General features: G+C 40.3%; 2 non-coding genes across 2 annotated transcripts; both read right to left on the bottom strand.

Moving 5' to 3' along the window:
• Positions 1 to 5,390: 5,390 nt before the first annotated feature.
• On the bottom strand, positions 5,391 to 5,493 carry LOC113291985. The gene has a single exon (XR_003331679.1). It is a non-coding gene; the product is annotated as a U6 spliceosomal RNA (small nuclear RNA).
• Positions 5,494 to 6,469: 976 nt separating this feature from the next.
• Positions 6,470 to 6,631, bottom strand: LOC113292024. Its single transcript, XR_003331689.1, has one exon. It is a non-coding gene; the product is annotated as a U1 spliceosomal RNA (small nuclear RNA).
• Positions 6,632 to 10,273: the final 3,642 nt, after the last annotated feature.

Raw genomic sequence — 10,273 nt, 5'->3', positions numbered from 1 at the left:
TAAATGTCTTAAAATATAGTTATTAGAGAAATATCGAGACCTAGCTATTATAAATATGGGTATAAAATGTAGCACTTACGTGCTTATCAGTAGGAAATATGACATGAGCGACCAATAGTCATTCGTACTCGGGGCAAAGCAAGTGTGGAAGTGCCGAGGTGACTTACAATCGACTAGTTATTCGATACTCGAGGAAGTGGCAGTGTGCAAGTGCCGAGGTAGCCTAAGGGTACTGGTGGTTGGAAGCCAGATACTAAAGGTTGTTAAGATACGATTTCTTCTCAGCTAGGTAACCTACTTACATCTGAAAGGTTACCCCCATCGCAGGTGGCCGTGACCACTTGCCCGAGTTGGTTGGTCGATAACCACTCGGGACTATCGGGCCTAGAACTAGGACGACTAAAACCCTTCCACTGAATCTAAAAGATAGTGATGAGATACCTCGGCTGGGACATGACATCGGGCCCGATGACCCTCCTTGTTGAGTGTGTTTGACAGAAAAGGCACTAATACTAATGCATGTGAATCAAATGCAGATACAAAGCACAAACAACAAGATAGCAACCATAAAATTAAACAGCGTCAACACAATGATAAAGGCGGAAATTATCAAGGAAAAGAAAAAAGAAAAACAAGCTTGGCGACGCAGCACCCCATTCATAGAAGTTGTTCAAAGAAGCATGGGTCAAGTGTTCAAACGAATTACAACCCGCGACAAAGGGAAAATTAGTGGCACAACACTACAAAAGACATGATCAACTCCTGGGTGGAATAGTACCGGCTCCCCCCCTTTCTCTGAGCAACCTCGCGGCGCTTTGGCGCGATGTACTCGTTCACACCGGCCTTGATCGCCTCAGCAAGCTCGCTCTGATGAGCATTTCTCTCATCCACAATCTTCTGAGAAAGCTGCTCGGACCTTGCTTCGCGGCATGAAGCTTAACCTTCACCTTACCTTCGGCCTTCTTCCACCGCTCCACCTCCTGCCCGAGATTTTGCACATCTCGCTCCAGATCCTTGACACGACCCTGCTCGGATGCAACAAAACATTATAAGCATATTAAACACGGAACATAGGAGAATACGGAGTAAAAACAACAAACTAACTAGGTCTTAAGGTCGCCCCAACATGCACTCCAGAGACCTGACAGAATCGGCAATACAGATTATGACGACTCCACGGACTTGGCCAACTCGTCCTCGGCCTTAGAAAGCTTCAAGGTTAACTCATTATAGTATTGTTCATTGAACTCATTTGAAGGGCAATATTTCTTGTGATCACTCCACTCGTCCCTTTGACGGTTATAGGACACTTTTAGCATCGATAACTGGGCTTGGGTCCACTCTAGGTCACTGGAAAGCTTATCGAAATCCTTGGTCCTTTCAAGAAGATCTCAGTTGGACTGCTCGGCCACAGCTTTTTCCCTCAAAATTCGTCGCCGATCTTCATAAAGATCTCGATTTTGAAGCCTAACGGAACCATTTTGACTCTCCATATTATCGGCTAGTAACGTTTTATCACCAGCAAGTCTTTGAAAGATGCCCAAGCGGGCCCGTAAATTATCTATCTCTTCGAGGACACACTCAAACAGGCGATATCTGTCCAATTCCTCTTGAAGTTGCTGGATCTCGGCCTCCTGTCGGTATATCTTACCATCCTTATTGGAAATTCGTTGTCGAAGATTCTCCACAAGATCTTTCTCGATATCCCATTTTCTCTTCATAAGCCTATACTCCGAAGAAGCGTCTAGATCTATACTAGATATTTCGTCTAGAAGAATAATAATTGAATCAGGACATTGGTACGAAGAACTCAATCAACACAACTATTGCAAAAAATATACCTTGCGCATCGGCGAGTTTGATCTCCAGATCACGAGATCGTTCCTTCTCTTGCTGAAGAGCAGCCTCCAACTTCCTAATCTCCTGTCGCCGGAGAGCAGCCTCCAATCTCGACCGATTCAATGCCTACAAATTCCATCCCAAGACGAGATTAGTGGGGCTCGATAACATCCAAATGAAAAGTGCAAACAAATCACTTACCAAATTATCAAAGACCGGTGCGATATCACGATATAGGGGAATGACAGCAATCATCTGCTCATCAGTATAGGAGCCAAACTCCTCAGAGTGCAATGCGCCAAGTGAATCACGAATATGGCCCGATATGGTAAAGGATGTCTGAACACCCGAGGGAGACCAAACATCCTTCTGGGGCAACTTTTGGAGTGATGTTTGGGTCGGCCCCTGATCACCAGACTGCATGACAGGAGTTACAACAGCAGTCTCCACATAAACCTCCGCTTCCTTCCGGCCACCAGAATCCTCATCAAACAGCTGATCGTCCCCGAATATATCGTCCTCATCATCTTGATCGGGGATATGGATCACAACGTCTGATCTTTTCAACACCACTCCCTTTGTCTCCACCTTCCCCCGAGGAGGATTACACCTTGGAACCAAACTTTCACTACCACGAGTATCGGACCCTGCAACATCTTCATCCTCGCGCCTAGGGAATTTCTACACAAGGTTCAGCGTCAGAACACGTGAAGGCAAAAAACAGGGGCAAGTACATGTACTTAGAATAAAAGCTATATGTTTGTTACCTTTTCCTGATCCTCCTCAACCCTTGTGCCAGCACTCCTCTTCTTGGAAATAGAATCCGATTTGGTAGACTCGCCCTGAGGCTTAACCTACGACAAGAAAGTAATCAGTACCCCAAGCCGATATAGCAGGAATCAAAGAAAGTGGAAAGAAAGCAACATACCCTATCATCGTTAATCACCCAGAATGGATAAGGCTCCGTAGGAAATTGAGGAGGAGGGAAGCTACCATGCAAAACTTGGTCGCGAACAAGTAGTGGAACCCGGTCCCAGTATGGGTCATTGGTGTGGCGAGCACGCTTGTTGGAGCCTTTACCAAGGGTATCAGCATCTAGCATCAATCGTTCAACACCCTCAGGCATAGACTTCAGACGATGAGGGCTAGCAGAAAAACCAACAAGGTCGTCATTGGTAGTTGTCCCGCTCCGACAGTTCACGATGAAATTGGCAGAAGTATAATTAGGAGCATTTTCAGGCTTATAGGTCAACCAATCGGCCGTAGATCCATGACCCTCGCCTCGGTCCCTCCACTCATTCATCAGGCGGAAAGTGTTGCCATTCCACTGCGTCAAGTCCCGAAGCGGACGAAGCTGTGACAACACCTCGTAGTAGAAAGGGCTAGCAGGGTTGTATAAAGGAAAGCGAAGACCAAGTACTAATTGCCCACGAGTAACTATGACTTCCTCGGATGACTGCTCATACCTATTGACATCGGACTTCTTCAACACGCCCGTTTGGCCCGAGACTAGGGTCACTTCATAGTTTTGAAGACCAAATTCTTCCTTCAATTATTCAATGAGCTCATCATCAGACAAGTCTTTGGAGATCCTCTTATCAGCCCTACATGAAAAAGAAGGAGAATCATCAGGGAAAAGGGAATTTATAGCACGATAATCGTGATGGGAAGGACTCTCAAGACAAAACAAGGAATCAAGAGAAACAACATCGCCCTCGGAGAAGGTATCACTCACGCACCTTTTTCAGTCATTGACGGAGAAGAAGTAGCCATGGCAGAAAGCGAACGAAGATTAGAACTTTTATGGAGAGAGAAGTAAAAAGAAGAACCAACCACGACTGTCGCAAACCTCACCAACAGAAACAGCGAAGAGGAAGACTGGGAAGATAAAAGGGTCACCGGAATTAATGGTGTCGGCAAAGAAGGAAGGAAAAGAAGAAGGAAGAACAGCGTTTGGTTTCTCTGAAAATGGCGAACGAATAAAAGAGGACATAAAGGGAGATATTTATAGGATGCAGCGCCTCGACCGACATCAACGGTTACAAGTCATAAAGGGAGAATTAGTGGGAGACTGCATGACGGAATTCTAGGCATGCTCGAGGACGTGGGAAGGTGGAAAGATTTTCTTTCCCTCGTGCCAAGCACACGAGCGAAAGAAGGGGCATAAATGTAGGTGTAGATAATCCACAGGGCTAGGTGGCAAGATCCTAAGCTATGATATACCAAAGAAAAAAGAGCGGCGAAGCACATGATAGAACCGAACGGCGCCAAAGAGCGAGGTATCACGTGGGTCGGACGTGATGGCCCAACAATTTTCGGATGTGACGTGACCTTTATCTCCTGACAGGTCGGGCGAACGATTAGAAAGCACTCGGTCAGACGAAGGAAGATGGTCAAACAAAGGAACAAGAAGAAATAATGGCGACATCGTGTTAACCAGACGATCAAGACTCGGCCTCGGGTGAAGAACTATCAAAAACCAAGACTCTATCGGTAAAACCAGAAAGTCGGCCGAGAAGTGCAGGTCCAATAGGGAACAACTAAAATTGATGTAATGTGAGTAACATTGTAATTCTGTTGTATGTCGACCTTGGCCTATAAATACAAGGGCTGGTCGGAGAGAGAGGCAGGTTGAAAAAGGGAGAAACGAGACACTACATTTGAGAGTTTGAGAGTTACACCATTTGAGAAGGAGAGAACACCTTGTAATCAAATAAAAGAAATAATAACATTCATCCTTTCACCCTGTGGACGTAGGTAATCATACCGAACCACGTATATCTTTGTGTCTATGTTTGTTGTGCATCTTTACTTAGTTTTAATTCATCTTTTATACCATTGGATGTAGTGTGTGGTTTTATGCCACTACAATACCTAAAGAGATCTTCTCTTCAGCATTCTTCTTCTTCGATAGTCGAAGAGATATGCATCTTAGTTCTTCATATGTTTTGACCAAGTCTAAATTTGATGAGACTTACAGTTTGCACTTCCTACAGTTACCGTAGACTTTATTTTTCAGAAGTTACCAATCCAAAAGGGAAAACGGTTAAAAGAAAATGCGAAGTTACTGATTCAGAAGGGGAAACACTTAAAAACAGTTAGCAGTACATCTAACTAAATAGAGTTTTCAGAAGAACTGACTGATTGAGGAAATATAAGAAAGTGGACATCATTGGAACTGGATTGGCCAGCTTGTTTTAGTTAGAGTAGGGAAAGTATAGTCCAATCTGAAATCCTGCCCGCCTCATCAGATAACTCTTTAAAACAGTTATCAGTATATCTAACTTAAAGAATAAAACTCTTAGAAGGAAATGCGATTACGGAACAAGGAGTGTATCAGACAAACCACGTGGGAATAAATAGAGTTTTCAGAAGAAACCGACTGATAGAAGAAATTCTCGAAATAGATAAGAAAGTGGACATCATTGAAATAAGACTTAAAAAAAAAAGAATGGCAAACAATGGAGAAGAAGCTATCTTTACATACGCATGAAAAAAATATCAAAAAAATGAAAAAAAAATCAAAAAAATTTGGACGGAAAAAAAATCAAAAAAATTTGGACCATTTCTCGATTTGTGCGTGTCATCCTTGCGCAGGGGCCATGCTAATCTTCTCTGTATCGTTCCAATTTTATCGGATGTCCCCGAAGGGACGAGCTAAAGTGGAAGCTCAGGCTATTTAAACCAATCTCTGTTTTGTAAACAAGACAGTGTGGGACTATATCAATAGCCATAGCCCATAGATACACTCAACACGCGCTATTTCTGGGGCGGTTAAGAGTTCGAATCTCTACAGTCATAAGTTCTATAACTCTGAGCATAAGCCTCAATGTTTATGGGCATAGATTTTGTAGTTGTGTGTATGGTGATATTTTGTCTTTCTATTACTTAAAATTTAGTACAGTATGCTTTTTCTTAATTTCTTTTTTACGATATAGTGGAATAAATTTCGGAAGTGTAGAACTAGTTACGTGAGTACATACTACACAGTCTATGTGAAGTTAGGTTCACTTGGCGTCACAAGCAGGTGTTTTTAGAAATACTGAAATAGGGTGTGGTGTTGCTCGGCTTGCGAATACAACTGAATGGGTTTTAATGCTTGAAACTGGCAGCTTCCAGATGCAAATTGAGAGCCCAAGCAGATGTGTATTAAAAGACAACTGGTAAAGGTTTTTGAAGCTAAGTCATAAAATGCTGCTGCTCTTAAAATCTGGTTAGGATGCTGGAGTACTAGGGTATGAGCAACTACAGGGGCATTAAAATCTCACAACTAAAAGAGGTCAGGTCATGAATGCTTGAGCACTTTCTCTACTTTTCTTTTTAAGCATTTTCATGTAGAAACTAGAAAGTATTTCTGAGCATGACTAGTCACTCGAGTTGGAAACTCTCGACTTTACGGTGAGTCTCGAGATGCTCCTCTAGCCGCCGTCCAAAAACAGCATATATACAAACCAAATTATTTAGCATCATAACGAAACAAAAAGAATTCGAAATACCTCTGTTCTTCTTCAGCCTAAGCATCTCTCCTTTTGTTCGGTGTCATCAACGGTGCAACAAGCTGCAGAAGAATATCAACAAGAAAACTATTTTTGAGATGGAAAGGGCTATAAAATTTGGGCTTGAAATATTGGCAGGGGCCGCGCGGACGCGTTCCCCCTCAGGAACAAATTATGACGTAGACTCTCCCTCAATGGGGAGATCTTAGGCGAGCACCCTTCCAAAGTGCAATGAAAGTCACTAACCTAGGCCATGATCCTTCGTGATCAACCATAGACCCCGTCCAGGTAAGTATGTTTGCTAGTCACATTTCAAGCTTGTCTTATACGCTCGTTTTCGTTATCAGTTTTCCAGTGTAATAGTTGTGGGACTATTATCACCTTTCTAACACGCACAGCGCCCAAAGGCATTATGTCAAGGTTTTCAGAAACTATAGGAGTTTTTTGCTTCATATAAGTCAGATACCGAAGAGTTGATGTTGATGCATCTATATAGTGACGGGAAGGACGACTACTTGACGACGGGAAAAGAAAATAAAAACCTAACTCGGCTGCCACACACACTGCAAGAGACTAGAAATAAAGAAGCAACAATGTCCAGCATTCCGGAAGATCTGTGTCTTCAGATCCTTATAAGGCTACCAGTGAAATCCATGTATGCAAGTGCGTGTGCAAAAATTGGTTATTTCAAATCCCGTCTTTGTTAAGATGCATCTTGATCTGAGTATCCAAAAGAAGAACTATAATCTTATGCTTACTTCTTTTGATGCGAATGGTGCATCCGACTTGATGCACTCCGTAAGTTATGCTTCGTTATCGGAAGTAGCGTCTACGAACGGATTTCAGGATGGTGTTGTTAAAATGGAGTACCCATTCAAATCCGAATCTGAAGGTTTGGTTGAATTGAGAAGTTCATGTAACGGTTTGGTTTGCTTAGTTTATGGTGGTCATTTCACCGACTTCATCTTATGTCTTTGGAATCCAGCCACCAATGAGTTCAAGGAACTTCCCGAACCACCGTGTGCAGATTCGGAAGGCGGTGAGAACTGGAATTTGAAGAGTAATATCTATGCTTTAGGTTATGATTACAAGATGGATCAAATTCTTGGAATTGCATTCAGATTATCCCCTATAGGTTTACTTATTATAGTAGAGGGTCTGGGGTGATTATTGGTGGAGCTCTTCATTGGTTAGTCGATACCTCGACCAAAACTAGAGGCGGCATGAAGTAAACTCCTTGGGAGGTAAGTAGTTACTGTGTTGCATTTTTCCAAGTTCTATGTTTGTTTATATCTTGCAGTTAAACGCCAATATTTCAAGAATAGTGTTTCGTATCCAATCCCTAGAGCAATACAATTTCATATATAAAATTTCAGTTGAAATTCTCTAACAATATTAAGAATCATTTATGCAGTATTATTAATTCTTTCCATGTTTGCATACCTTTGTTGCTTTTGATTTCAGTCTGGCATATATTAATGGAATCCCATCTTGGTCATTAATCATAGGCCTACATCATAGGCCAAGCTGAGAACGATCATCTACAACCACAAGGCCTACATCATAGGCCTGTGACTATTAATCACGACTCGATCTGGTCGTGCGGTCCTGGTTCATCAACCAGACTGTGGTTCTTCTCTCCTTAGAGCATCTCCAACACAAGGTGCAAAAAATCCTACATGAAATTGGAATGAGTTGCTGCATAACTGTGACGGTGTTAAAGGAGCTTTGTTGCTTGATACCGAACTGGAATGACATTTTCTAACATTGTTTCCAGAATATTTAGTCATTTTTAACCGATCTAATTCATCATCAAATCAAAAAAAAACCAATTGACCAGTTAATGACGTAGAAATGACCAAAAAAATGATTGATTTCCAATAATTTGACCGAAACTGAAACAAATACAAATAGTTGACCAAAACTGTGTGTGTATTTCAATAATGGCTAAGATACCCTTTATACGGTGGGTGTCGAGACACTGTTGTTTATTAGGAAACCAATCGTTAGTAATTAGAAATCAAATTATAATGTATCATAATACATCACCTTTCGACTGATTTCAGTACATAATTTGAAAAACATTTCTCTCTCTCTATCTCTCTCTCTCGAAACTGGGCGACAACCTAACCCACTAATTTCTCACTCTCTAAATCAAACTTAACCTATTCATCTTCATTGTTTTGTTTATCAAAATCTCATTTTGTTGTTTCTTCTTCAAATCAAGGATTATTCTAGGTAAGTACAAGCTATTTTGAAGTTTTCAAGAGAGAAGCACACCTGATTTAGGTCTGTGGAAAAACAAATCGAAGTAGATTTTTTTATCTCAATTTCACTTTTTTAGATGGGTTTTTGATTAAATACACTGTTCTTCAAAATCACATTATCAGTAGCTTGGATTTTTTGGATTTGAATGGAATTTTTGGGTTTTCAGCAAGAATAAGTTTTGTGTACCTAGAGATATGGACGGGATAAAGAATTTGTGATATTACAAGTTAAATTTTTGATTTTTAAGATGAGTTATTCGAATATTTTTTGAAGCGTTCTAAAAGATCGATTGCTGGTGGTGTTGTTGATATTTTTGGAACGCATTGAGATTCTCTTAAAGGTAATTAGTTAAATTAAGATTTTTGTGTAATTGTTGATTTGAAAAAAATCCTAATATTTTTATTGATTTTTGGGGGATCTTAATTTTTAAATTATAACAGAAGGTTTTCATTCAAAGTCTATGAAGAAGTTATTGAAGCATGAGAGTGTCTTTGTATTTTATAACTAAATCATAATGTGCTATATTACTTTATGAATTATTTTGTGATTTCTTTAGATTGGTTTTTGCTGAAAAGAAAAGTTTTTAAAGGCAACTTACCAGAACATTTATATCGGGTCGCTAAAAAAAAGGCAACTTCTTCATAATAATTTTCGGTGATATATTTTTCTCTTTAATGTAATAATATAAATTATCCGGTATGAAACTCGGCTTACATGATCGCTAGAGTTGGACCCGAGTTTCTCATTTAGATAAATCCAACATGCATAATGAAGGTAGCATCACGAATCTAGGCATTTTGATTATGTAAACAATGAGTGTTCGGATGTTTTGTCCCTCAACAGTTTATTAGAGCAAATCTTATTAGTTTATAGTGAAACATACGTATCCGGGTTTGCATTACATAACAACCGTTAGATTATTATCAGAATTTCTGGATCCTAATGTTAATCATATAGAAAATCCTATTGGTCAATAATAAGACATGCAGATCGGTTGTCTGCATTACCACAACCGTTAAATTATTTGAAACTAAACTGAATCCTAATGTTAAACACTCGGACAATCCTATTGGTCAATAATGAGACATGCGGATCAGTTGTCTGCATTACGACAACCGTTAGATTATTTGAAACTAAACGGAATCCTAATGTTAAACATACGGACAATCCTATTGGTCAATAATGAGACATGCGAATCGGCTGTCTGCATTAACCGAAAATGATGGACGGACCACGTTTCGTTTGATCCAGTCATAAGGATTGAGAAAAGATCTTGACGGATGAGATTGTATTTGGGAGGCTCATACGGATTGTGAAGCATGTGTGTTTATTTTTGTGCTACTACGAACTCATGTATTCGTTTCAATTATCAACCTTCGACATGAAAAAAAATCCAAAAACAATATTAATAAATTTAGGACATTGTTATCGACAAATGAATCGGGAAAATGAAAAATGAATTCGATAATTGGTGTGTTTATTTGTGTTTTCTCTTTGTGCTTTTGTGCTTTCTCTTTGTGCTTCCGGTTTGAATTTTGACTAGTCATACAAGTCATGAACTTCAAATGTGGTATAACGACATACAAAATATGAACCGAAAAGCTCCGGTAGGGTTCAGACTTCAAACTTAGCAGGATACATTATATAAATCGATAAATGTGAAACTCAGT

This window comes from Papaver somniferum, chromosome 6 (genome assembly GCF_003573695.1).
Source record: "Papaver somniferum cultivar HN1 chromosome 6, ASM357369v1, whole genome shotgun sequence".
NCBI lineage: Eukaryota > Viridiplantae > Streptophyta > Magnoliopsida > Ranunculales > Papaveraceae > Papaver > Papaver somniferum.
Note: the sequence above shows the minus strand (reverse complement) of the source record. Positions and strands in the feature narration are given on the sequence as shown.